Genomic DNA, 27,281 nt, shown 5'->3' on the forward strand with positions numbered 1-27,281 from the left:
GGATTCAAGAAATAAGCAACCAAAGGAGGATAATGTAATTATTTCTAACCAACATGGCTACCTGGAAAATTGATCTTGTCAAATTAGGTTGATATAATTTTTGTGAAATTGTAAATGCCTTTGATAAAAATTATCAAGGCACAAGGGTTTAATGACTGAGTAACATGCATCTTAAACCTCAACATGCTATGCAAACAGGGAATATCACCAATGGCTATTTTTCTTTCATCACATTTTTCTGGGACAGATTTTACATTTATTTGTCTTTTCATAGACCTGAAAACAAAAATAATTCAGTCTGTGCTGATAAATTTGCTTGTTGATTCAATAAGTGATTAAGGAATGCAGGATCAATCAATGAAGGAAAAATTCAATATGGCAATATCTGCATTTAGGAGCAGATGAGCATACCTGCATTTATGAGCATACTTCTTAGAGCATGAGAGATTTAGTGATAGAACAAGAGGTAATGTATTTTGCAAAGAGCTATTTTAGAGAAATAAACTACACCTCAGAGAAACTTAAAGGTTTTTTGTGTATTTCCAGGTTACAAAGTAAGGCCAGATCCTAGGAGGCAAATGGCTCACTACTAACTAAAAAATGGAGTTTAAAAGAAACTTTTCAGTATTTTATTTTCAATTTTATATAGTTAACCTCAATTGGCTTTAAAAGGGAGTAAAACTTTCAGAAGGAAATAGGACTTGAAGTAACCTTCTGAAAACATGATGTGCATTCTGTTGCCTGCAAGCATTCCTACAGGGATGAAACCTGTCTAGAAAAGAGATGTTTGCATGGGTTTGATATACCTGTATCTTTATTTTGGAGGATTTGGAGATGGAAATGTGGTGGAAAATCACTTCTGGAAAGAAGTAAATGTTAATTTTCTATTGTAGGAGAGAAAGCTTTAAAATTCTTTGCAAAAATACTGTTTGCTTTTTAAAAGGAATCAATAGTTTTGTAGATCACTTTTGATGTATGACTGAATTTTACTTCCCCTTTCACCACAGCTCAGACCCTAGAATGGAGCAGAACTAGTAGCATATTTTCCTCTGTAATGGTACTTTCCAGCCATTCCTCCTCCTATGGGAGATGTCCTTGAGGATGTCCACCAGCTGTAACCACAAATACAATCTGGATCTATTTTTAAGAGAAGCGGGAAAATACACTCTTTTAAACAAATGCTTTGGCTTTCCATAAACCATTAGAATTATTACATGTGAATTAGAACATATAGTACAGGGCAGTATGTGGAGTGGAACAAAACAACATTGAAAGATGGATGTACTAGCATAGAACTTTCCAGACACATGAATACTACAGAAACAACTTTATCAAAGGCATGGAAACATGTTGGAAATAAACATATTGCCTGGCTGATGTTGAGCCATAAGGTGATAGAAATTAAGTTGTACAGCTTCTACAACTTTGGGAGAGATTCAGAAATATATCCCAATATGAATTTTGCAGTAGTGAGTTAACCCGTTAATATATTGTAATTAGAACTGGAAAAGGAGCTGGAGTAAAACAATTCTTTTTCAAGTTTGCTTGTAAAGCACACCTGGCTTATTACGAAATACCATAATGTGATTTCAGAGAAGTGAAAGGCTTTTCTGGAAGATGACAAGGGCCCCGCTGACCCAGTTTCCTCCAGAGAAGTGCACACAAAAGCAGCACTGAGAGGGCAGGACTGTGCCAGCCAGGGCCCGTCCCGCTGCCCGAGGGAGGCGGTGGAGCTGGCGTGGGCAGCGCGCAGCCCCTCTCAGCACTGATGCCTGTGGGGACTAGAGAAAGGCCAAGGTCCAGGGGGGACATCAAGCCTGCGAGGATCTGGATCAGCAGGACACAGGCACAGCACAGCTGCAGCACAGCTCAGGCAGGGATCAACCCCGAGAGCCCAGCAGCCTGGAGGAGGAGGAGGCAGGCGCAGCCCGGGCTCCCTGGCAGGGCTGTGCCCGCCGCGTAGGGCACGGACGCGCTGCTCGCTCTGCCAACGCCTTCAGCTGTGCTGCTTCTCAACTGGCTCCCAGCCAGGCAGATAAAGCCCCGAGAAGGTCAAGGCAAAATCTGGGCCCTGATACCAATCTCCTAAGGTGACTGATGACTCAGTTAAGTGGTTTCTTAGGCTTTACAAAGGGGTGAGCAACTCTACTGTCATCTTGCAAGTCTTTACCTTAGGCAGCCTACCCAATTAAGGATTGCACGGGAATTGCAGCATGCAGCCATACCTGTTTTCTGCAAAGAGTTTTCATTAATTTTCTTAATTCCTACATTTTTTATCTTATTTTTTTGAGCAATAGTATTTTTTCTGATGTTGTGAGACTGATGACAAGATACTACGATACTAAATGTTTAGGACTACATGCAGGAGGCTGATTTTATTTATCAGCTGTCATTTGCTTGTCATCAAAACTCCTGGTTTAGAAAGCATTGCCATTAGCATCTGGGTGCTGAAGCAAGGATGTAACATTGAATAGTTACAGCTGGGACTAATGCTGCCATTTATCATTAAGATTTTCTTAGGTCTCTTCATTATAAAAGCTCATTTTTTGGTTGCCAAGCTTCAAATATAAGCTGATATTTTTCAGATTTCTTCCACTGACAAGTCATATTTGAAGACATTCTATGTTTTTATTTGACAGAGATTTTGCTATTGCAAAAATAAATGTAATTTTGAAAGATAAAATTTAGAGGGCAAAAAAAATTCTGATGACCTTTTCTGTTCTTTGAAGTCTGGAATGACTATGCTTTGAAGGAAGGAACTCAAATGTTCAGAATTTTGACCTAGACATAAAAAGTAAATTTCTGTTCCAACAATAATGGTAAAGTGGCATGAAATTCCATGTGGTATAAAACACGTGAGAAAAGAAATCACAAGAGGAAACACATGTGGTTAACTGGCAGCTGGAATCAATGCTTAAAGCTGCAGGGAACCCAGGGGCAGGTTCCAGCCACCCAGATTAGCTGGGTGTACTTTGCTGTGAGGAAGATACTTCCTGCTGTTACCTAGTGGTTCTTAAAGTAACACTCGAAGAGCACAATGATGAACACCAACACAGTGAGACAAGCTGTCAAAGTTATTTGCAAGAAGGATTAGACTGAAATCCAGATTAGAGTTTTTCTGGCAATAAAGTAAACATTTTTGTTGCAGCATTAGGTATGGACAATGCCCTATGAGGTGGACATTTGCTGCAAAAGAATACTAATTCATTGGTTAAAAATGTTTTATAGGCAGTTTTGTAATCTGTTAGCATCTGAAAGTAGATCTCACATGATACTAGGCATTCTATTTAGACTACACTATTCTAGGCTTTGTTCATTCTATGTTGCCTAACACACATAGCTCAGTTACAGAATTTCTTAGAAGCCAGAAATCCACTTGAAACTAAAGATATTAGTAATTCATATTTACAGAATGCATGTACTCTGAAAAACCCCTACATCTTAGACATCTCCAGTTACACACTCCTTCACCATGTAGATTTGACACTAATGTTCTTGTCTTTGATCCACAGTCATAAAATACCTTCCTTCTTTACCGTTGTGCATGATCATTCAAGAAGTGCACATTCTGTAGTGAAGTGATGCCTAGAAAAGAAATTTAACAATAGCTGTGTTAGAGGCAGATATTGAATTATGCATGGCAAATAAAGCATAGGATCTTGGGCTGCAGAATGATTAATCTGAATTATAGAATAGCTGTTCAGTAAGAAATAGCCGAACTATGAAGAAGCATACTGGAAAAAAACTATCATTATTTTAAAACAATATTGTAATTCACACTTTCACTGTTGGTTTGTGCTTAATGCTGGAACTTGATTTTGGCAAGGCTTTACTTCACAACTTCTAACTTTTTGATGCAAATGGTATTTGAACAAGATGCAGCACACTTTATTCTAACTTTTTTCTAGCTATTGTAGTTACTTTAATTAGGTTAATGCACTGGGAAAAGAGGAACTGAAGCAATCAGTCATTTTTGATCACATTTGTGTTTGTTTTAACAGGCAGCTCAGCTGTTGACAGCCTGTCGACTCAGGTTCAAATAGTCTAGCATTACTGAAGGCAGAAAGTCTCACTGTTGAGGTAGATTAATGCCAAACAGGTTATGCTCAAGTACAATAATTAGGAAATTAGAAGGAATTAAAAGATTAAGAGATAAGGCACTACCAAGCACCAGACAAATTCCTTCTCTCTTTGGCTGGATATTGCTCGTGACTAATATAGACATCATGGACAGCAGACAGGAGGAGTCAGAAGCCACTGGGCTGCTAGAAAGATATGACCTTGTTGCCATTACTGAAACCTGGTGAGAAGAATCCTGTGATTGGAGAGTGAGTATCAATGGCTACAGACAGTTCAGAAGAGAGGAAGGAGAGGTGGAGGGATTGCTTGTCTACATCAGGGTCTGAATTGAGTGTGAAGAGCTGTCTTTGAAGAACAGGTCAAAAGCCCATGGGTAAGAATTAGAGATCAAGGCAACAAAGAGCAGCAATAGTTGATGTCTACTACGGACCACCTGATAAAGGGGAGCTTATTGATGAAGCCTTCTTGTTTCTGCTCCAGGAGGCAAAGCACTCACAAGCTCTTGTCCTGCTGGGACACTTCAACCTCCCCAACTTCTGCTAGGAAAGTAGCACAGCAAGATGCAAACAGCCCAGGACAGTTCTTCAGTGCATGGAGGACAACTTCTTGAGCCAGGTAATAGACAGCCCTGCCACAGCAGAGGTGATACTGGGTTTGTTGGTCACCAACACAAGTGAGATAATCAGGGATGTCATGATTGGAGGCAGCCTGAGATGTGGTGTGGAGTTTGCAGTCTTGAGGGATATGGGTCAGGCAGGGAGTAAAGTCAGAATCATGAACTTCAGGAAAACAAACTTCCAGCTCCTCAAGGTGATAGTCAACAGGATCCCCTGGGAGATTGCCTGCAGGGACAAAGGAGTCCAGTGGAGCTGGCAAATCTTTAAGAAAGTCTTCCATAGAGGGCAACACCAGGCAATCCCTGGAGCAAGAAGCAGGACAACAAAGGCAAGAGACCAACATGGCAGAGTAGGGAACTGCTGGTCAAACCAAAGGGAAAGAAGCATTTAAATGCACAGATGGTGGAAACAAGGACAAGTAATGTGCTCCATTGTTAAGTTGCAAGCTTGCTGGGTGAGGTTAAGGGGAAAGATAATTGTGTTCACTCCAGTGGTGCACAAGAGAAGCATCAAAATTCTCAAGAGATTTAATAACAAAGTTTTACTTGCAAAATTTAGAACACCTAGGTAAAATAAGGTACTTGGCAAATTTAAAAAAAGAAAATCCAGTTGAAAGTAAGTTACATCATAAACTTTATCTTAGGAAACTTAGAATTAGCCAACTTCAAGTTATCCAGACACAACAAGACCCTTACTAAAGTGTTAACTGGAACTTTTTAGTCTGGCTTAAAACATATTTCAATAACTTACCAGAAGAAAGTGAGAAAGAGAAAGAAAGAAAGGAGAGAGAAAGAAAGAGAGAGAGAGAGAGAGATAGTCAGTGCTTTAGATCTAGCATGGCCTTAGCTACTTGTAAATCCGAGGCAGTGGGGCTCATCAGCATCACAACAGTGCCACTGCTTTTTATCTTTCCTGGTCTCCCAGGGCCCTCCATCAGGTACATGCCTGCACTTTAATGTACCTCAGTGGCCCTTGTGGCCATCCGGTGCCATTTTGGGCTCTCAGTGTGCCACGTGGTTTGGCAGACATTCTAGGACCAGACCAGAGGCTCCAGGAGCAGGATGTGGAGCACTGCACTGTCCCACCTACGCAGAACTTGCCTTCCCCTTCCCAAACACACACACACACACACACACATACACAGAGTCTAATTGTTTTGAGTCATTCTATCAATTCTCTGGTCTCCTGAAGCCAACAGCCCAGAAAGCCAATCATATCTTGGGCTTCAGCTTGGGCCAGTAGGTCGAGGGTGTTGATTCTGCCCCTCTGCAACAGGTGTTACAATTAAACTACCCATACATACATATTTTCCAAGATGTATCTTTTGATTTTTAAAAGTTCTTTATGCTACTCTTGTCTAATATTCAGATTTGAATAAGAATTGTCTATAAAGTTTCCAAACAGCACCCCAGAGACGAATTCTAACAGCAGTGTGCAGACTGTTTTATATAGCAACCAAAATTTTCAAGAGTGCAGAGAAGTAAAAATGCCCTACAGCAAAAGAATTTAAATATTTGAATTTTTTCAAAGGGCTTTTCTTTCAATTCATTAAGCATGTTCATTTAAAGTTGCTGGAAATCATGCAGAAGGTGATATGATTTAGAGGCACAGAGAAGCACAGAACCCCAGACTGATCTACTGGCATCTTGAGCATCAAATAGATAAATGGAGAATTTTTCTTAGGAGCAAGAACAAGCATGATATTTGAAGACTATTTCTAACCCTAATCTTATAACAGAACAACATATAACAGCATCCCTCTAAGGTTCTAAACAGGCATCTGCTATTCTCTATGAACAAACACAGATGTTGGAAATCATCTGGGAGGCATGATTCAGAGTTAATAAACTAAAATAGAAATCTGCCTATAGGGAAAAATAGAAAATGTGGGGTTTTTTTTCTCCAGAGAAACCTCTTAGAAACTTAGAAAGGGTATTTCTAATGCCTAACTTATGGCTATCCTTTTCCTTAAGATGGAGTATCTAGTTCTATTACAAAAGAGAAAATATATTTTGTCTAAGAAATAGTTATTTCTAGAAATAGTTAAATTCTGCCAAAGCCAGAATTGTTACCCCCAACAGAAAATAACCAAATGATAGTTGTGTCAGTTGTTTGCTAGCCTAACACAAAAAGTAGCTAATTATCGTACTTCATCCCTGAAAAACAACACAGATCTGTTACATGAAGAATTCTTGAGAGTTATAGTTTATGGTTATTTTGTTTTTCAACAGCTAGAATCCAAATATCACCCAGTTTTTCTGCCCAACAATATCCCCTTTTTAAAGAGGACATAGCTTCTCCAGACTTTGATGCATTTGCCAAGTTGCAAAGATTTTCATGGATATCCTCTAACTACATTAAATATAATTCATCTATTCTCTAGGCATCCTGCAGTAAATGTTATCAGGCCTAGACTATTTAAGACTGCCTTAATTATATTTTCCCTGGCATTGCTAAATGCTTCACCTGATTGAAATATCTAAGTTTTCTTTTCTGCAGCTGTGTCTCAGCAGTTGTCACAGTCTGACTCAATACTGCACAGACATGATTCCAGCTGCTGTGTTTAGCTGCAAGGTTTTGATGGCAAAGCCAGTCCTCCCTGATCTGTTAGTGTACTGCCTTGTAGTTTAAATTTTATATTCATTTCCTCAATTGTATTGTTTTTTTTCTACTCCAGATCTTCTCTACCATGTTGTTTTAGTAGTATACTTGTCATTAGACTGCTTCTCATTTTTCTATTCTACTCTGAAGCCATCAGTTGAAATGTTAAGCAAGATTCTTCAGAAAAGATCCTGGTGGCTGCTCTTGTGAGGTGACAGAACAGTTCAAGGAGTGTCTGCCTTCTCAGGAAACTACGTTTTTTGACTTGTGTGTAAATGTGTGTGTGTGTGTGTGTGTGTGTCCATATGTTAGCCTTTGCTGCTATCCACAGCACAATCAGTCTATTCTGTTTCCTGCCCACCAGCTGCACACTTAGCCAGGCTTGTTGTGAGAGGGTCACTGAATCAGTCAAATGCTAAAAGTCAGTACAAAATATGCCTTAAGACCAGCCTCATGACAGTGTCACTATTTACTTACTGACCTTCAGAGAGATCAAGATTTGATGCTGCTTTTCTCCTCTTCTCCTACGGCAGCAGCTAGTAAGGATTCTTCTGAATTATTGTATACACTTAATTTTTTTGTTGTATTGGATAAGAGAAGTGTTCTTCAAATGGTCTGGGAGTTCATGTAAGCAAAGGTCAGTAGTAGATGCAGACTAATTCCTTTCTTGGATGTGTTTGCTCACCTATAAATATGGGGGTTTCTTTGACAGGTAGATTTGAAACTGTTCACTGGAGAAAATGATAACAGCCTTGAAAACTACTCTGTATCCTGGATCTTACAGCTGTACAGTGAGATTGATACTCCACTACTCCCAGCTGTTAGGAACCTGAGGAGTTATTTGATCCTTTGTGTCCTACAAACCACCTGCCAGTTTTGTTATTCCCTAGGAAGCAGGAATAGGACTCTGACACTGAGTGTGAATGGCTTCTTTGTATTTTTAAATAAAATAAAAAATTCTTTTATATTTTATTTTACTTTCTTGGCAAGATGTAATTCTCCTTGAACCTTGGCAATTCTCATGTTACCCTTGCATTTGACATCTGAGTTAGCAATTTTTCTCTGATCAGATGATTTTTCTGTTCCATGTAAGTTATCAGCTTGTTTGGCACCTCACAGATGGCAATTCAGGCTAGGCCTCAATTATACAAGTTCTTTCCACACCCCCTTCGCTTGAAATCCTGACTCCTTATAGTTTTATTGACTTGTACAGTCTCATACATTTTTGTACCAGCACTGTATCAACTAGTCCTTTAACAAGTTGATTCTAATTAGCTGCCTTGATGAATGAAAGATTGTCTTTTGAAATTAAGAACTTCATGGAAGGGGTATATGAATAAGTATAAATTATGCAGTAAAATCCAGCATGTCAGCCTCTCCACAATTACCACCTGTACCTTGTACCTGCCTAATCCTTCACTAAAAGAAGAGTAAATTGATCTGACTTTAGAGTATGACCATAAGTACAACTGACTACTTTGCAAGTTTTCACTTCATTCCACCATAACTTGCATATCAAGATTTAGATATTTAATATTCCAGTGTAATTTGTATTAACTCATAATTATATTCATACCATACTGTGATGCTATTTGTTCATTGGATTAAGAGATATTTAATGTTGAATTTTGCTAGAACAGTCATCAGTGTCTACACCTGTTTCCTCATTACTAATTCTATCTGTGCAATGCAACAACATAAAAAAACTTAATATTTCTCAAATATTCAAATATATAGCCTCAAAAATTTCATATAGAGCTACAGAATCCTTTATTACAACCAAATGTGGCATTAGAATACCACAGAAAGTCCTTAGGTTAAAGTAAAATTTTTTGTTAATCCTTTCCTAAAATTATATAAACTTGCAAAGACCTTTATCCCATTCTGTCTTCTTTCTTCAGTAGGTTGTTACAGTGCTATTAACTCAATATCACCTTTATATTTCATTTTTTGTCCCAGTAGAACAAAGGTTTTAAAAGCAGGAACCATGATTCTCATTCTGTCACATTTTAGTTACTTTCTTAAATCTCTTCACATCATGCAGTATTTCAAATTCTTCAGTGTTGTTTCCTGGAATAATCATTTACCAAAGATGGAATTCATTTAACTACTGCTTTCCAAAATATTAATATATTTTTGGATGGTGTCTGGCCGACTACTCAGGGAAATCCATTGCCCAGAAAATTTTTTTGCAACCTTTCTCTCACATTAGCCCTCAATTTCTGTAATCTCTGAGCCTGATGATGAGAAGGTAGTTGGAACATGCTTTTTAATTCATGCCTCCTAGGTATGTGAGCTGCTGCCAAGTGAGGGGAGCCTGGTTTATGCGTAGGTTTATCTGTAGTGTCAGGATTTCTAAAGCTGGACTGAAAGCTAGAATGAGAAGAAGGCTGAGGAATTAGATTTTTTAATAAATTAGGTTTTTAAATAAGTTATGATCACATCTCATAGGAAGAGGAACTGACTCTTATCAGGATTAGAGACCTCACTGAATTCAGGCTCAGCACTATGTGGCTGTAATGAACAAAATGTGATTACTTGCTAGGAGAGCAGCTTTAAATGGAAAACAGTTTGGCTACCCCACTTATCAACACTGTTTAAGACCACTGAACTATTCTTTTAGCCTTTAGCTCTGCACTGACTGTGCATAGACAAAAGAAAGGTGGCAAACAGAGATATCACTGTATAGCCCCTGCATGTGCTGCAGACATGGTTAAACAATCTGCTCTTTGTATTGCCCTTGAGGAATGTGTTTGTGCACATGAGATCTATATAAAGAAGATGCAATTGATCTGATTCTCAGGTTTTCTTTGCTATGTGTATTCATCTACATCAAGAGTAAGTGCAACATTCAGCTGAACCCAAGGAGCATTGTTTAAACCCAGCTAGTACTCTAAAGATGTGAAATTATTACAGAAGCACCAGAGCAACGTTAGGAAAACATCTAAGACAGTTTGAATCTGAAATAACATTAGCCTGATGCTCAATGGGTATCTTTCCGAGTGAAGGATTACTGGCCAACTCTGTGATTCAATTATAACATGATTCTATTTGTGTTACAGGGAAGGCAGTTTAAAACACCATTTCAGTGGCTAATGAACACTGGAGCAATGCTCTTCATTACCACAAGGTGTCACTTTTACAACTCTTGGATAAACAGCAAAGTTTAAAAGCTAAATATTAGATGGAATCATTCCCTACTTTTTCCTGAAATTGCTATGCTAGTTTCTCTAGTTTGCTTATTACATTTGGTATGAAAATTGAATTAGCTACATATTATATCTGAGCAGACATCCTATGTAGAACAATCTGTGTAGTTTAGTAGCTGTTTCTGCTTTTGAAATTTCAGAAGCAAAATGCAACTTCCTTCAATTTGCTAATTATCTAGATTTGTGTAATATCTGTGATATAATTAATATTACTCCAAATTTAAGTATTGCACACTGGATATTAGTTAGATAATGCTGCTAATATTTCTGCCCTTTGGCTAAGCACTTGTGCATTTATAGAAACATAGCTCAGAATATTTTTAGATATGGCTGTGACAACAGTTCTTTTAAAAAATTCAGCAGTAATCCTTTTAAAATTCACTCACTCTACAAATTCACAGACTCACATGCTCAGACTCATTTCGAGCTCACACAGAGCTTCAGCAGCCACACCCCTGCTAGGCTATTGAATTCAGGAATCCCTAACAATTACAATAAAAAATGTGTGTGTCCTAAGCCATTGTGGGTCAGTAGAAACATCCCCATGAGCTTCACCAGACTTCAAATAAAACATAAATGAAGTACATAATAACTGTAGTTTATTTAAGATCATAGAAGAGCCTACGTAATTTCTTAAGCAAACCTATCTGAATAGTTGTTTTGTTTAAAACTTAACATTTCAGTCTAAACCAGAAAGACAAATTAAAGTGTATCACTATTGCTGTTGTTGTTAGAAAACAGATAAAGGAAACAGGAAACATACAAAATTGTTTTCAGGGAAGGTCTTCATCTTAAATGGACTTATTACTACAACTTTAATGGAAAAAATCCAAATATTTAATTGTAAAGGGTTTTTTTCCTGTGATTTCTCACTCAAAAAAAAGTAAGCAAGAAATGTTTTGAAGAAATTAAATGCTCCTGGTTTTACTATAAGCATAACTTATTAATCTTCTCACTGCACACTTTGTAAAATTATCAGCTACAGTGATACTTTTAACAAATCACGTATAACATTTCTCATCAATTTTAATGAGCTGGTATGATTTTATAATTGCGTTGTAATCACTAAATGTGGTAAATATCAGTGCATCTCTACTTGGTAAATCCACTTCAATTACTTAAGAAACATCTACTGTGGCATCCTCTTTTATAAACCTAAAAGACTTGTGCTTTCACTTATATAGAAGTAAAACCTGTTCATTACAATAGAACATTTATTTTTAAAACAAACCCACTATCATTTGTCTCAAGAGCTGCCATTTCAGAAAAATTGTTCCCAAATTCGACTGAAGCCTCTGCAGGAAAATGCAGATTAAATGATACCTATCATAAAATATTTATGCATTTATAGTGCATGGTTTTAAATTTAAAAAAAAAAAATCAAGGAACATCTCAAAAAAAAAAAAAAGCCACAAGAACCAAGAGGAAACTGGTTGAGTTAGTTTTGCTAATCACATATCTTGAATGCATTTTGGCATATTTTAAACCACTATTCCAGGGTGACTGAGATCCATAAATCCACTGAAAAAGACTTTAGGGAAATGAAATGAAACTGACAGTTTTTCCTTAAGTGAGCATCTAAATTTAACCACAAAGGTCATTTAGCAATATGCATATTGGCATAATGATACATAGCCTCAAACAGGCAACTAATTCATAGATGAGTAGCTGGTTTCAAAATCTGGCTGACAAAGTAACTACTTCTAACAGATTAAGCTATGAGCTCTAGAAAGAAAAATAATTGCTCTTATTCTGCTGTTGTTATTTCTCTTCTTTATAACAGAGAAGTTGTTTGTTTGTTTGTTTTAAATCTTGATGGTTCCTGTGAGGTGTTGCTGGTGACAAACTGATAGTAAGCCTCAGACTACACTGTGTGAAACTGTCTTTTGAAAGGTCATAACCTTTTAATATTTCCCCAATGCAAACACTCTGTTCCTGTAGGATCAAATACACAGCGTTAGGATATTATACATTATCAATAAATGCAAAACCAGTAAATTGGTGGATTAAACCAGTGTGTGTTGAAATTCCTCATTTATACGAGGAACTTATTACAGTTATGTTACATATTTCACAGTGTTATTTTGGAATAGATGGAGTGTGAATCTTGTGAACAAATGTCTGTGATCCTAGAGCTATGAAGACACTAGGCATTGTTGCAAAACATTGAAGAAATTATCACAAAATGTCTTAGTTTATTAAAATTTGTAGAAGTGCTGTTGTATGTCAGCTTTGATGAAGCTCTTTGGATAAATACAGGCCCTACTGATTAAAATTCAAGCATGCGTGTCAAATTTTCCCAGGATGAAAGTGTCCAGATCCTCGGTTGTAATTCAGGCCAATATACACTTTAGACACAGTTACCCTTTTAGAACAATAGAGTGTCAAGGAAGAGATAATTGGATGCTGTCCTGTAACATACTCAGATGTTAAATTTTCCAAAATATTTTTTAATTATTGTGTTCTAACTTTGTGAATAGAACTGTCTGACTAATCCTTTTGTTTTAAATGAAAGAAAAGCAAATATAAATCCACTAAACTTCTCTCCCAATGAATAGCAGTGGAAATTGCTATTGTACAAAAAAATTCATGAAAGATTTTGGATTCATTTGTTTCTGTATAGCTTTTTACTAAGTGCAAACATGAATAGGACTATTAATTCAGGTTGCCATTTTTAACTTATAATAGAAAAAAATTAAAATCAGAACATCCTAAAAAATACATAATAGCTTTATTTCTTCCAGATGTGAAGACACAACAGTCCATATTTGAATGCTGACATTTTCCAAAACCTCTATCAATCACGTATGTATGAGAAAAAGGAGACATCTTACTAACTCTAGATTGCAAGGGTAATTCAGGAAAAATTAAAGAAAACCATTAATGGTCTGGAGAATTTGATTTGGATATTTAAGAATATGTGTGTTAACATAAGCATATGTGTCTTTGTTTAAAAATTACAAAGCACGAGGTAGAAACATGGGCATTTAAAATCTCTAAGAGTCAGGACTTCAAAAAGTGCTATTATTACTTGGGGTATATCACCAGGATGAGAAATAATAGCTCAAAACTTCAGAGATAAATTTTGATTTATTAGGTATCTAAAAATAATTTGTCCATAAAGTATCAAGTAAATTACTGTTTCAGCTCGAGTATTCACTCATAATGTCAACCAGAAAACTGGCAGCTGTTGTTCCCATGGAACGCCTTTTCCATTGATATCCATGACTTCTACTGACACTGAGAATTACCCTTTAGGGCAACCTGGTACCTTTTGAAGGATGAACTCATGTCAGCTCTACTTAAAAGGCACTTACTTTTAATATTTAGGTCTATCTGTTTTACTTCCTTAGGGTAAGTTTTATGTAGGCTATTGACAGCAAAGAATAAAAGATGTCCATAGTGGTTGGTTACCTTCTCAAGCAAATGTGTCCATTAAAGTTTTTGCAGCAGTGCTCCTGTTGAACAGTGATGTCAGACATGAGCCGAGTACAGGCTGATGGTTCAGACATACTCCTCTACTACTTTGTCTAAATAGCAGCCCAGTACTGTCATCTGGTTCTTCTCTTTCTCCCTTCATGCAGAGAATTCAGTCAGGCTTTGATGTGCTTCAGAGATGAAGGACAGAGTAAATGCATTTTTTTTTCCATTTTGATATCCGTAAATTAAAACACTCTATTTAAAATACATTTGTTAATTTAGCTGCATTTGTTCTTAAATAATTCTTGCACCTGGGATTAGAATTCCAATGAATCCATGATAGCACAGTAAAAACATGCCAGTATTTCTACCATAGGAGCAGTTATTCATATTTAGCTCTCTGCTGTGAAAATAAGGTTCTCTGACATTCAGCCACACAATCTATGCAGACACTGCACAGGGAAGCATATAACATTCAAATCTATGTCAATGTGACTTAACTGCAATGGCTTCAATTTTTTTCCTTTCAAATGTAAATCTACGTCCTCATCCCCTCGCACAATTTGTTTCTTGCAGCAAGAATAAAAGAGGTTTATAAGACTGTTGCAAATATAAAATATTCAGCACTAAACCAAAATTCTTGCTCATCTGTGAAACCTAAACACTTCCAATTAAATGAAAAATTCAGCCTCAAGATCTTTCCCTTCCTCTTCCAACAAATGATTTACACAGGGTCTTACACACTAGTCTGTGGTTTTATTGGCCGTGCAGGAATACCGCACTTCTAAAAGTTGTTGCACTGGCATGTAAATACTGCAAACAGGCAGCAGCTAATGAAAAAAATGCAAAAATTAGAAAGACCTGGCAGCTTTTTTCCTTACATCTTTCTCAGTAGTTCTTATTTTAGAACAGGTTCTAATAGGATAAACGCTTTTCTTGAACTTAAGATTGTAACAGGTGCTTTCCTCTCAGGCTTGTTAAGTCTCACAGCATAGACAGATTCTTGGTTATGAGAAAACTGGGGCATCTGAACCTGAGCAAGCAAAACAGTTTTATATAACCCATCTGCTGATTCTGTCAAATGCAGAAATAATTTTAGCATATAGTGAGAATAAAACTACAAAAGGTAAATGTTGATTTTACTCCAATAAATTTTGTGAAAGCAGACCTATATGCACTAAGCATTAATGTTGGAGGCATGAAGAAATAAACAGGAGTTAGTAAATGCCTTGAAGCACTTTAGAGCTGTGCACAAGATAAGAGAAATACTCTTTGAAACACAATAAAAAGCTGTTATAAGAATAGTGTAAATGAATATTGAGACAGGAAACTCTACCTTGAAAAATATAAAACAGGTCAAAATATATATCATAGTGTAAACGATAATTGTAACCCTAATATGAACACCACAAAAAGTATAATGGCACTTACTCCATTTCAAACCCCATTAAGCGTGTGTTACATTCACTGAAGTCAACAGCAACAGTCAGATATTTACTTGTAACTCCCAGTATCTTTGAATTTCACTTGCTTTTAGTTTCTTGCTTGCTTGTGTTGTAATTCTGCCATCAGCAAAAATTTTTGGTGACTACTGAATTTATCCATAAAGTATGATGTACTATATTTCATATCCAACAGATAAAACCAATCACTGGAATTACAATCCCCAGCATTCACACCCAAATTCCCAAAATCCCAGACTCACAGGAATTATTTCACTTTGGTATTTGTTCCTTTCAGTTTTAGATTTCTTCGTTTCTTTTACAAGAATACCTTTAACAACAGATGACCTGATACAACTGGTGACTAATATGAGTAATTGCAAGACAGGTAACTGAGTGCAAGTTAATTATGATTTTACAGTAAGCAATATTTAGATGAGATATACAAAGAGTTCTTGGAAGAAAGAATAGCAAATTGTCAAAATAGATTAAAAAACCACAAACTATAAGTCTAAACTTCTACAAATAATATTGCATTTCTCTTTTACAGTAACTTCTGTTGCATTTTTCATGTTTAATTTAGTACCATAGGTGGTTTAGTTTTAATCTCCAACACATAGAATACCTATTATGTGTTTGAAATGCCTCATTGGTATGAATTTAAACCTGCGTTCTCTTCTGCCTCTGATTCTACAAAAGAGGTAGAATTTTTCAAATATTTTTTATCTCTTCAATCTTTATCACCATTTCTACAATACTTTTTTCCTGTTCATTTATCTGGATTTTGCAGCAGGGGACTTACTTTAAGTAGTTGTAAAAGTATTTTAAATTACATACTTTGTCTGCAGCAGGATGTCAACCACTTCCATGTTTTGCTGTTGCGATTCTGCATTTATTGAACTTTCAAACCTTAGCAAGTGCAACAGCAATGAACATATCTGAAGTCAACTTTTTTGACCTATTACTCTTTCATTTTTTGCTCAAATACATAAATTGAAAAACTCTGGGGGGAAAAAAAAAGACAATGTGCGGTGAACACTTGCAAGTTGAGGCATTGGAGACAGAGGGACTTGAAAACTACGTGATAAAGCAGCAAACTGGCACAGAGGAGAGAAAGTAATGAAAGTCTTCCTGAGGGAGGGAAAGTTCAAAAGTTTCCAACATATCAATCAGCACAGGTATTTCTGATCCCTTGCTGAAATTCTGCTGGAAAATAGTTCATAGAAGTCAGAACATCTTCCTCTCTGAGGAGCCCTCCATAAGTGTGGAAAAGAAGATTCCAAACTTGTTTGAAAGGAAACCAAAAATGCATTGAGAACCATCAAATAGATGCAGAGAAAAAAACTTAGGGAAAGGGACAGTAAATTACCATGTATTGCATTGCTTTCACAAATAACTGAAATTCACATTATCAAAAATGAAAGTTGCATTGCACAAAATGTTGTTTACTGATTAAAATCCATTTGCTGCTATATTGAGATTATTTATGACAAGACTGATTAAGAGAACAGTTCTACCCACTGTTTTACAGAAGATAGATGGGATCATCATGAACATGTTATTTTATTTCACATAAAATAAGCCAGAGAATATCTACCTATTATTAGGTAGATTAATGATAATCCAAATAGCCTTTGACCAAAAAGAATTAACTAATGTCATAGTTGGACAACCTTTTCCATTGACCACTTTATTAGGTAATTTTCATCTTACGTATATTCAAATTAATAAAATGGAAACTCACTTCTGAAGTTGATCAAAACTTGCACTCAGCCTCCAAAACCTACTTTGCTATTATTTCGGCCTGCATTAATGCTTATTTATGAACTGCAGCACGAACTTTAACAGATTCTGTGGTAATACCATCTGCAGGTGGAACTGGACATGAGCACAATTCCTCCAGCCTTGGACTAGGAAGTCTTCCAAGTGTAGGAGGAAGGGGAAAGTGTTGCCTAAATGGGCAACAAGACTTTGAAATGCTTTATGAATTTCAGATCACAATATGCTCATAACAGTGTACAGAGTAAACAAATTTTTTAATTAAAAAAATTTGGATTTATCCAGTATTGAACGAAAGCTAGAGTTTCAGCAATTTCATTTAAACAGGCAGCATACTTGAAAATAAACTGTCATCTACTCCACTGAAAACACTGGGAGAGTACCAGTATTAGTGATTAAATATAATCTTATGTCTGAGTTGATTGAAACCTCCAATAGAGAACATGCCACTGTGTGTTTCAGGTGTGTGAGGTTTCTGAAAATTAGTCTAATGCTGCGTTTCCTGGGACTTGATTAAAACTTGATTGAAGTTTTTGAAGATGAAATGTTACATTTCTGAATTTTCCCAGAGTTACTTTTAGTTTTTCAGTATTTTTTTCCCTGTAGAAAATGTTAGCACCTTCCAAAACAACACTTTGTCAAAACTTAACACATCAGCTTAAAACTTCTTCCTTAAAAAAATGTTACTTAGAAGATCAGCATCAATAATCTGCATATCCCATGGGATGCCTGAGCTGGATTCATCTATCGAGAAACCTTCAACTGACCAATTCAATATCTACCTTTCCCCCAGGTACAGCTGAGATTAGCAGCTGATCACAGAAAATACATATTTAGCGGCATTTGAAGGTTAGCATTCAGACTAAGCACTATTTCTTTGAGTTTTTCAAATAGAAGAAGCACAATTCAAGCATGATTTGACTAAGGCAGAGCCTTTCACTGGAAACGTGAACTCTTAGATCAGCTAGGCCAATCATAAGTACTGACACCAAGAAAACAAATTTCTTTTTCAGTTTCTCCTTGGCCCTTGTATTTTAATCTGTACCTGTTGTCTCTTGTCCCGTCACTGGACATTGCTGAGAATTTACATCTTCCCATTTTGTATTAGTAGCACTCACAGAATCTGGTTGGTTAATGGCATGGTCTGTCTTGCCCATATTGTTGTGTGACTTTTCTTGCCAAGACAGTCCAATTCTGTTCTTTTTTACTCTTAAATTTTACTTCTCAAAAGTCTTACTCCACAAAAATCACAATTTCATTTTACTGTGGAAAAAAAATAGAATGGCTTGTTATTCATGCTTCCTAAATGTTTATTCACAAAGGATATCAGTAATATCAGTAAAAGGCCTGTAGGACTGAAAAAAAATCTGTGGTCAAAGGCATAGGTTGTTTGAGTTTGAGAGAAATATCTTTAAAGTTTGAATAAACCAAATTCCTTTTTGTATGCTTGGTTTGACACCTCCTTTACAGGTTATTCCCCTACGTGTTCCCATTAGAGAGCTGTTTATCAAAAATTTCCATACTTTTGTCCAATGACTGCTCTTCCAGTATGACACATTCTATTTTCAATAGTACTTGAATTTGATCTGATGTTTTTAGTTATTACCACTTTTTTCCTGAGCTCTGTATGTGTCTGTCTGCATCTGTGTCTCAGGAGATACTTGTTCTGTACAAGAGACAATATGCTTATTTTTCTTTATTTTCTTCAATGACACCTTTAAGATAGGCTGAAGATAGACAAACAGAGAAATATAAAATTTGACAATTGTAGACATGATGCTCATATATTACAGCATTCTGCAGAAGAACAGAAAATGAAAAGTTCTTCCCAACAACTATGAAAATCTGTCAAAAGGACAGTTTTAGACTGAGATGATCGGGCAGATGCCAGACAAAAAGAGTAATATAAATTACTCAGTGACACTTTGTTTTAAGCTGCCTGGATCTCACATTCAAAGGATCAGTCCCTTTCACAAATTCAACTTCTTCTATGCATATTTTAAATGGGAAATTGAAATTTTTGCATCATTGAAGCTGCATAAACAATGGAAAGAAAAAAGAAGTTTTAATAACGTCACTTAGCTTAATTGAGTACTCATTGAGTATTTTGTTTAGTTTGCTGCATGTCTTTGATCTCTTCACTGGCACAACTCCCTAGCAAAATATTTCATCTCCAGATGATGCTCTGAACTCAAAAGGCATGAACTGACAGAACAGTGATAAAAAAATAGAAAGTCAGATGATAATGGAAAATAGTCCATGGTACCATCTAATGGTGATTTCTTCTCCTAGGAGTCACAGAATTAATGCATTTTCTGGAAAGGGAGAAGCAAGTTCTTTCTTACATAAGAATAGGAGCAAAATTATTTTTTTAACTAAAGCAATGCATGAAGCTCACTTGTAAGAATTACTGGTTATACATGATTCTAGCCTCCTGCATCTTTAGTTACCCATGTAAGTATGATTTCATTTTCTCTGAGCAGAGGGATTCCCTCTGCTTTCATCTTTTTCTTTAAGATACACTTTGGTCTACAATTCTGAGCTATCACCTTTCTTCTCCTCCCCTTACAATAACACAGCTCTCACCCAAGATAGAGTATTTGTATGAAAAAATTAAAAGCAACACTATTGCAATATTTTGGTTGACATAGTAAGCATTTATGCATGGCCAGCAATGATGACGTTAAATTGAAAAACCTGATACAACCAACACCTTGAACTTGGCTTGTTACTTCAGTGATATCAAAACATCTTGTACTTCTTATCAGCAAAGAAATTAAGAACAAATAAAAACGCATTATTTTATCCAGTGATATTTACAAGCCAAAGATATTCTACTTTTAGATTTAATCAGTGATCAGTGGAATTTCTTCCCAAAGCTTTATGTTTCCCAAGCTCAACCTAAATAATGTACCACTTAATGTGATAAATTAAAGGGATATTGTGAAATAACCTTGTGACTCCTCATGACTTATCCATAAAAATGCATGTACAATTTAAGACAGGCTGGACAGAAACTCTTTTAGCTGTGCTTATAGCAAGAGATCACTGGGACAGGGTTCCCATTCTGCTCCCTTTTTCTCTGACAGTAGTTTGCCAAGACTGTTTCAAAGAAAGGAAAGTGATGGGGAAAATAATATTCATTTCAACAAATCCAGGTGTGCATTCATAGGAAGAATGGATTCCAGACAATTAGTTTTATGTCAATAAAGGCAAGTACACATACCTGGGAGAGATGGACTCCTTAGGGAGCTTGTTCTCTGACACAATTGACACTATGGAAAGACGGCTCTTGGGAGCACCACATCCAGCATCACCTTAGCTCATTGGAGACAGCGCATTGCATTCCTACAGAAGGAATTTTCCTTTTGTTAGGATAAATTTAACTAGATTTCTCAAAAATATATTCAGAATTTTTTCACAGCACCTGCAAAGTTATTTTTATTGGATGATTCCTGACAAATTGAAAGGATGATTTCATCATAAAAAAGGGATAGTTATAAGAAAGATATCTAATTATATAAAAAATTTGAGCCTGCTGGTCTTTCCAGGATTCCTGAACAGCATGTTAAGTGAAAATTAATTTGTATAAGTGTGGTATATTTTATCTTATTTGCAAAAAAAAAAAAAATGTGGAAAAGAAATCAGTTTTAAGTATTGAAGCTTGGCTTTTTCACACCCTATTTTTGTATTATGCTGGCTGTAGAATAGATCTTGAGACTGCAATAACTAATATTCATATCAGCTGATCCCTAGAGATCAGCTGCAGCTTCCATTGCATGAATGATGATTATCTTCATTAGCAGCTTGTTTAATTTTCACAATTCCTTGCTCTTTTTACAGTTGTTTTAGGTAATCAGAATGGAGATGAAAAAGCGAAGCACTGAAAAATATCTCTCAGGATAATCCTGCCATTCCAGGTGCATTAAAGGAGGTAGAATTAAGTCTCTTTTAACTTGAAAACACTTCATGCAGTTGTGCTACCAATTTCATACATGTTTGCTCTAACAAGAACATATATCAAGAGTTCATTGGAATCTTAATGCACTAAGCTTCACAGGATTGCATCTGATAATCAGCCATGGCATGACAGGGGCTTTTTTGTTAGTGGCAGAATAAAAGTGGTTTGTAAAACCAGGCTTGGAGCCACTATTAGAATATATATTTGTATGCAAACACCTCTTTAAGCCCTTTATTACTATTATTTGGCCTACTGGAACGTGGAATGATAATACTTTTACAAATGTATTTATTTAGTCAGATACCAACCTTCCTGAACAATCTGCTCTCTTTATATTTAAAAATGAACAGATTTAGTTCATTCTTCATTATGGGACTAGAACAGATCCCATTTGAAAACCAGATTGGGCACTCTTCCCAGGCTGAGGTAGAATTGGTTGGCATTTAGAGATTACTCAATCAGAACATTTTATTTAAAGTTTACATATAAATTTACTAGTGTAATTTTCTGCATAGTTTCACATAAACATTTTGACTGTTTCAAGAACAGATTTGGACTACTCTGAAACCCCAAGTGCAAGCTGATAAATGCCTAGTTACTGTTATACTCCACTTAGTATTTCAACACAGACAAACTGAAACAAATGAATGTACTTTGCAGTTGCTGTTCTGTGCGTATGAAAAGAACTCTTCAATAAAGTTTCTCTGACCTACCATATTCCTACATCACCACCCTTGTGAAAGTATTCACAAAATAGTCTCTCAGTTGAAAGGCAATCCCTGTTTGCAGATGACATAGTTCAGATTTCATCACAGGTCCTCTTCCCTGCCTCATTTCCAGCACTTATCATAATTGTGAGAGTTAGCATGCTCTTCTCTGTTTTGCACTAGATTGGAGCACACAGATCTGTTTCTTTCCCTGTATTCAAAAAAAAGCAGTGGCAGTGATTTTTATTGCTTACTGATTATGGTCTTCTCCAAAGGAGAAGTTTCAGCTGTGACACAGAGGTATAAAGCAAGTACAAATTCTGTCCTGCACAAGATTTTTAGTTAAATCATAAAGATCTAATTAAGAGACTGAAGATAAAGAAAAGTATTGTCTGGAAAAATTGAAATCCTTAGAAAAATATCTTTCAGAATTGATATTAGGAAGATCTGGTGAAGGAATCTGTTGTCAGAATAACACAGAATTTGAGGGAGAGGGACTGTGGGGATCTATCCCAGCTGACAGGTCTGACTGATCTGAAAGAAGCAAATACCCTAAAGGAGGTCTTCTTATTAGAGGATGCAATTTATACTATCTCATTTCTGTGAAAACATAAAAAAATTTTCCCCTTATTCAAATATGATACCCTGCAAGGGGCTAAGGATGCAATTACATCAGTGTTTTAGTTTGCATCAACAGTGTCCTTTTCAATGTACTGATAATCCACACTTACCATGTTTCTAGGTTACAATATGGAGTGCACTTGGAGCAAATAAATGCTTTTCTATTAGTTGAAGCAGGAGTACAAGATCTGATCCAGGTGCTTATTTACTGCATTCCAACCATTCACTCCACAGATCAGACTAAAGCCAATACAAAAAAAAAAAAAACAAAAAAAAAACAAACAAAAAAAAAAACCAAAAACATTTTAGTCTGCATATGAGATCCTCAGCATCAACTGTTTCACTTTGCACATCTCCTTGCAGCAGAATTACTGCTAATACAGACAGAATCAAAATGAGAAAGGTCAGGTCAGCTTCACAACAATTCTGCAAAAGGTTTTGTTATTCACATACACTTTTGGAAGAAAAAAAAAGAAAAAAAAAAAGAAAGAAAGGCGAATCCAAACCTCACAGTCTTTTAAAATTGTTACTGAATCTGAGATGTGAAGTTGATAATATTCTATTTTGCATATTTGGAAACTGGAGCTCAGTAAACAGGCTCATTAATATCATACAGACATTTTTGTGTCTGAGCTGAGAATTAACCTTCTTCTTCCAGTTCCCACTCATATATACAAAGAAAGGTGACTTCCCCACAACATTAGAGAATTGAAACTCTGGTATGAAAAACATGCTTGTCCAGAAATATTTACACATCTTGTATCAGTAATGCAAAAGCATTTCTGCTCTGCATACAAAAGAGGGAAATATATAGACTTTTGCCTCAAATTAATGTACGTACATTAAAAAAATAGGAAATGGACCACTAGGTGTAATGACATAGTAATGTTGTAATTCTCCAGCCAGGGAGTGAGACACAGGTATTGTTCTTTTTTTTCTTGTCCCAGAGACATTTGGATTCTGCCAAGGAGTCTGATTCACAGTGATCCAAAACACAAGCTTCTGTCCCAAGCAGTGAATTATGGAAGGCAGAAGGAGTGAATAAGCATTATATACTGAGAAAATCCACAAAGTCCAGTAAAAATACTCCTTCTGGACAGATTTGAGATGTTTTAGAAACCTCTTTACAGGCTAATTCACATGTACTTTTAAAATGTTTAAATATACTGTATTCTGTGCAATAGAATTTTTAGCAGTATTCAGTTTCCGAAAATAAAAATAAACGAAAATATCAACTACCATGCTACAGTAAGAAGATCTCTGATTCACCATAGCACCAAAGTTGGTGCTATAATGACTTTAACTAAGAGAGTATCAAGTGAAGAAGGATTTTCTCTGACAGAGATTGTGGTAATCACACTTATCTGAATGTTTCCTTCAGTCAATAAACAAGTATGTGCAATTTATATTTAAAATTCCTGTTCAGAACACAGGATAATATTTTAACTAGAAATAATGACCTATGCTAAAAAGACATATTCCAAAAGTACTTAAAGAATAAATAATTCCTCCCACTGAAAGAAAATCTAAAAATCCATAAAATATCTATTTCATAAATTGTGCCATAAAGTACTGCCTAATTATAGGAGGGGAAATATGAACAGTCAGCAATAGTCAAAGCAAAATGAGCCACACTATTTCTGTTTGTAACCTTATACATAATCTTATAAAGTCATATAGCAAAATAATTGGGTCTACTGACACTGTGCACTGTGATGGAAAAATGCTTCCTTGTCAAGAAGGATGATTTTTCAGAGAGCATCTGTCCTAGAGGTTGTATCCTGCACAGCTGTATGTCATTTACACCTTAGACATTTCCCTCTTTCCTTGCTGTTGATCCCTCTGCCAGTATAATTAATGCTGTGCACATGCTCTCTGTATTTTGTCTGCAGCATATTTGCAATAGGTCTAACACATCTAATAAAAAATAGTTGCCACGACCTTAAAAATATTAAGCTCACAAAGAAATTTATTGGTCTGCATAAGTAGCATTTAAAAAAAAACCTCAAGCACATAAATTGCTTAAATTCTACACGAGTCTATCTTGTCTATCCAAGATCTGAGATTGAATAAAGCTGATATACAAGGAGAAAAATGAGTGACACTGTGGGAATTATTGTAAAGGGAAGTCCCATACTAGCTTCTTTAAATAATCCTTCAGCTCATCTGGTCATCCAAAAAATAAGAGTGACAATATAGCAAGCAGAAAGTCAACATGGAAAGAATTTTGAAACAGGAGAGGCTCATGGGCAATTCATAACCTTCTTCATTCTGACACGTTTCTTCATCTTTATCTTTCCAACTTTGCTAAATATCTTTTGATGTTTGTGGCTAATAAAACAATAGGAAGAACCACCTACATTATCACTCTTGAGGATCTTTTCTTCCTTCATTTAAACCTGCTTTGAACAGCAGAGAGCAAGGGAGGATTAGGGACTCAGGCAAATAGAGCACTAAATGAGAAGGCCGAAAAGCATCTCAGTGAGAGAGTGTTGTCTGGCCCATTTGTTGAAAAAGGTGTCCTGTGAAAGAAAAGTATAGATATCATGCAACAGAGAATCCTCAAAACACACAGCAGACAAAAAAACTGCTGCATCTCCTCCTCATTGAGGGTATTAAGAAACAGGTACAGAGAGTGCTCAGAAAGAAAAAGCAATCTGGATGAGGGGAAACTGCTTGAAAACAGTCTATAAGAAAAGAAAGGAGAAGCACCAGGAATCTGGAAGAGTGAACATCATTTTCTCACTACCAGAGCTCCTGGGATCAAGTCTGCTGTCTCGGGTGAATGTAATCGAGGCTCAGCACATCTGACAGAGTACTTGAATCCTTTTCATTCTCATTGTAGAAGCATTTTTTTATTTTTCCAAGCATTTTGCATTGAAATATGTAGAACACAATTTTAGTTACTCATTCCATGGCATTTAAATAGCCAATAGTTATTTCACTGAATTGCAGAAGTTCCTGATTTTTCAGATCTTTCTCAGAGAAAGAGAGGAATATATATAATAAGCATCCACTCCATTGCAATACTCCCAGGTACCTGAAATCCTGAGACTGTGTTTGAAACTACTGCTTAAAAACATTATTTTACATACTTAATCAAACAATGTGACGTTCAGCCTTGAGTCTAATATGTAAAATTAATTTCACAAGTACCTCATGAACATCTTTAGTATACTGCCAACCCTCTTCACTGCTCCTCAATACAATGCCAGGTTAACAGACTACTAAATTTGTACAAGGGGTCCCCACAATCAGTTATCTAGTTGGAGGAAGGAGAGAAAAGTGACCTGTCAAGTTTTTAGGTTTTCAACTTGTGTTATGTTTAAAAAAAAGATTATTCTCTTTATCTTTTGCTACATAGTCACCACTTTACTATTAATTTCATAGACAGATCATTTCAAGTTTGGGATTGTTTTTTAAGTTCTTTTATAGACATTTGAAAATGTGTGAAGAGATCGACAGATACTTGAAGATTAAAAATTCTTTTTAACCCTACAAATGATTTTGATAGGAAATAGAAGGCAATTCACACCAAAAATAGCTCATAACTGCAAACAAAATCACCTAGATTAAGTAGCCTTTGGACTAACTTCTTTATGGATAATTGTTGTGCTGTACAATCCATCTTCAGGGCCCACCTGAATTTGGGCAGTTGCTGCTTTTCAGGGCCTATGTCCAGATGCTCAAACCTAGGCTTCAGTAGTAAGATCTGAAAAGTAGTAGCATCAAGATTAAACATGGGTACAGTTTAAGCTTTAACACGTAAACTAGAGACGCAATTCTTTTCACAATCATTCATTCAATTCAAGGTCTCCTGTTTAAACTGATGACTTTACTTGCTTCATTTCTGGTTTCATATTCTAGAAAATCTTTAATTTCTGATGTTTTGCAGCAGTATAGTTATAACTTAAACAATCAAATACCACTGAAATACATTTTATTACACAGTTCCACCACATACTGCTCGTAGTTAACAACGGTTATCAGACCAGAGAAATATAAGTAGGCAGAAGGTATTTTTTTTCTCTTAAAAACTTTCATTTTTTGTTCTTCCTCAGCACTTAACTAGTACCATGGAAAAGGCAGTTGCAGTCACTAACTTTTCTAAAGACCGTAGTAGTAATAGTGCCATCCAGAAGGCATTGGTTTTAGATTCTCCACAGCCTGAGGAGATTCAGACTCATCCATTACCATGGAGATGTTTTACCCTCAGAGTTGCATGCTTCCAAAACAGTAAGATTTGTTCATCTGGTTGCAGGAATGGCTGTCTATTCTAAGGAGTAATTTTGGAAATTTCATCGGAGTAGAGGTGGTTTCTCAAAATCCCTTCTGCTCTGCAGAGAACAGCAGGGCTTCAAACACACCTTCTTGTGCTTTTCCTTTTGACTAGCTATAAGAGATGGCATGCAGGTTTTCCTCTTCTGCCAAGAATCCATCCCTAGGTGCCTAGCTCACCACATTTGAAAGCTTCACCAGTTAACAGAGAGAATAAATAATTCTAGAGGTCAAGAGTCTGAAAAGTATGCCTTGTAATGTACAAAGTAGAGGTAAGTATAAATCTTTCCTTCAGGATTTTCGGGAATCAGAACAATTGCATTTTCAGCTCTACTTTGTGTGTTGAAATAATAACAAAAGGATTTCAAATAGCAATTACCCAGTGGGAATGCACTGTCTTTTGGTATACCATAAAAAATCTGCATTATGGCTTAACATGTAATAACAAGCTCATTTCACTTACAGTCAGTGTCAGAGGTGAAATTAAGTTATCCAGACTAATGGAGCACTGATTTTACTGATTCACTGTCTCCACTGCCATTCAGAAGACATGCCAGTCTTTTCAC

At 36.2% G+C, this 27,281-nt stretch overlaps 2 long non-coding RNA genes across 2 annotated transcripts in view; one reads left to right on the forward strand and one right to left on the reverse strand.

The window, feature by feature from the left end:
• LOC136290570 (uncharacterized) overlaps nt 1-22,014 on the reverse strand; it is a 43,232-nt gene extending 21,218 nt beyond the window's left edge. Inside the window, exons 1-2 of the long non-coding RNA XR_010721219.1 lie at nt 21,823-22,014; nt 20,375-20,496 (exon numbers count right to left, since the gene is read on the reverse strand). This is a non-coding gene — a long non-coding RNA (uncharacterized lncRNA). The remainder of the gene's footprint in view (nt 1-20,374; nt 20,497-21,822) is intronic.
• On the forward strand, nt 4,086-9,739 carry LOC136290568 (uncharacterized). The gene is made up of 3 exons (XR_010721218.1): nt 4,086-4,328; nt 4,561-4,695; nt 8,011-9,739. It is a non-coding gene; the product is annotated as an uncharacterized lncRNA (long non-coding RNA).
• Nucleotides 22,015-27,281: the final 5,267 nt, after the last annotated feature.

This window comes from Chamaea fasciata, unplaced genomic scaffold (genome assembly GCF_029207755.1).
Source record: "Chamaea fasciata isolate MVZ Bird 193981 ecotype frontalis unplaced genomic scaffold, bChaFas1.0.hap1 SCAF_6, whole genome shotgun sequence".
In the NCBI taxonomy this organism is placed as follows: Eukaryota; Metazoa; Chordata; class Aves; order Passeriformes; family Sylviidae; genus Chamaea; species Chamaea fasciata.